This window comes from Kogia breviceps, chromosome 7 (genome assembly GCF_026419965.1).
Source record: "Kogia breviceps isolate mKogBre1 chromosome 7, mKogBre1 haplotype 1, whole genome shotgun sequence".
NCBI classification, from domain to species: domain Eukaryota; kingdom Metazoa; phylum Chordata; class Mammalia; order Artiodactyla; family Physeteridae; genus Kogia; species Kogia breviceps.
Window position 1 is genome coordinate 79,334,988 of NC_081316.1, and position 2,534 is coordinate 79,337,521.

Here is a 2,534-nt window from a genome sequence, read left to right on the forward strand (position 1 = left end):
TAGAGAGGTGGCAAAGTACATGGAAAAAACATCGTCTTCACAGCTGAACTTTATTGCTGGTGAATGGGAATTCTTTTTTTCAGGTCTGTTAGGAGGATTCAATAAGGTTTTTCATGTATTCATTCATTCACTTGATATTTGTTGTGCTAGGTGATGGGGATGGTTGGTGTATTACACAGACAGGAGTGCTGTGCCCTCATGGAACTTATATTAAACTGGAACTTATGTTAAGCTGGAAATTGTAATAAAGTTTTAAATAGGTGCTATAATGAGAGAAATATAAGGTCCTATGAGAGCCCAGAAATGGGACCTTTCATCCAGCAGGGTGGCAGTAATTACAGAGGAGTCATTCCCTCCAACCTGATTTCCTCTTTTATTTTTTTTCTATCCTGTTGTATTATTTCTTATTATGTAAGTTTCTCAAGTGACTTTTTGGAATGACCTGATATATAATAAAAAATAGTCATCTGAGTATCTGATTGACACAATAAATTGAACACATCTAAAACTGTGCTCCTCTTTTCTCAAAAGTCATGATTCTCCTCCGTTAATCACCTTAGAAAGTGTTACAATCAAAGACCTGAATTTCACCACTCGCCGAAATCCCTGCATCCAATGAGTCACCAAGTCCTGCATATTCTTTCTTAGTAATTCTTGTGAATTTTTCTCTCATAAATAACTAATAAATTTGGGTCCACTAGGAGGATTTGAGAAGAAACCCTACAGTCTGGAAGGCAGAACAGAGAACCGGAGAGAGGTTGAACATTGCACTTTTCTTCTGGGCAAAATGGAGCTAATCATACTACCTACCTTGTAGGTTTGTTGTGAGTTAAATGGGTGGATACATGTAAAAGGCTCAGAATTGTGCCAGGCATATGAGAGCTTAACTTTCACTGTTGTTTGGTTATGGTCGCTTGATCTCTAAATTCAGTCAATCCCGAAATCAGGTTTACCATGGACGTTTTCATTTATGTGAACTAATAAATATGCTTTTTGTTTAACGCTAGTTTTAGTTTTTTTGATGTATTTGATTTTCCCCTGCAGCTGAAAGATTCCTAATAGATACAGTCTCATTGGCGCTGAAACCAACATGAAGGGCGAGGGCAGCATCTTATCCTTGTATCCTCAGCACTTAGTGCAGGACCTGTCACACAGTAGGTACTGAATATTTGGAGAATAAGCAAATTTATTCCATTGAGGTGGTAGGGACACAAGAACGAACAAGAACCTGCCCTCGAGGAGCTGGCTCACAGCTGAGCCTTGTTCGTTGTTCTTTGCTGGAGCTCTGTTGCATCCTCCCAGGCAGACTAAGGCTTAGTAGAGACAGTGCCTGGGGCCCACAATCCTTTCTGGGCCCATGACAATGCTTTAATTTTTTTAAAATCAGAAGGGAAAAAAAAGAACTTTTAGGTAAAAGAAATGTTTTAATATATGATGTTAATATATTCATTACACAACACAGTTGTAAAATGTAATTAAAAATGTGGTTACCAGACGCAGGGGGTTGGGGGGCATGGGAATTGGATGAAGGTGGTCAAAAGGTACAAACTTCCAGTTATAAGTTAAATAAGTACTAGGAATGTAGTGTACAACATGATCAATATAATTGACAATGCTGTATGTTATAGATGAAAGTTGTTAAGAGAGTAAATCTTAAGAGGTCTCATCACAGAGAAAATATTTTTTTTCTATTTCTTTAATGTTGCATCTCTGTGAGATGATGGATGTTCACTAAACTTATTGTGATAATCATCTCATGATGTATGCAAGTCAAATCATTATGTTAAACGTATACAGTGCTATATGTTAATTATGTCTCAATAAAACTGGAAGAAAAAAATTTTTTAATGGAGGAAGGAGCTTGCCATCTGCCATTTAATTTTCTAGTTTCTTTCCTCCTTGTTTTAGGGTAACTTTATTTAAGTTCTGTTCAATTTTTTTTTTTTAACATCTTTATTGGAGTATAATTGCTTTACAATGTTGTGTTAGTTTCTGCTGTACAGCAAAGTGAATCAGCTATACGTATACCTATATCCACTCCCTCTTAACCCTCCCTCCCACCCTCCCCATCACAGGGGTACAGAGCCGATCTCCTTGTGCTATACAGCAGTTCCCCACTAGCTACCTATTTTACACATGGTAGTGTATATCTGTCAATGCTACTCTCTTAATTCGTCCCGGCCTCCCCTTCCACCCCGTGTCCACAAGTCCGTTCTCTACATCTGCATCTCTATTCCTGCCCTGCCACTAGGTTCATCAGTACCATTTTTCTAGATTCCATATATATGTGTTAATATATGGTATTTGTTTTTTTCTTTCTGACTTCACTCTGTATGACAGTCTCTAGGTCCATCCATGTCTCTACAAATGACTCAGTTTCGTTCCTTTTTATGGCCGAGTAATATTCCATTGTATATATGTGCCACATCTTCTTTATCCATTCATAAGTTCAGTACAATTTTTTAAACTCTTGCTTATCATTGAAAGAGGTGATTTCTTCTGGACTGTATTTGGAGGAGATTCACTGTATGGTA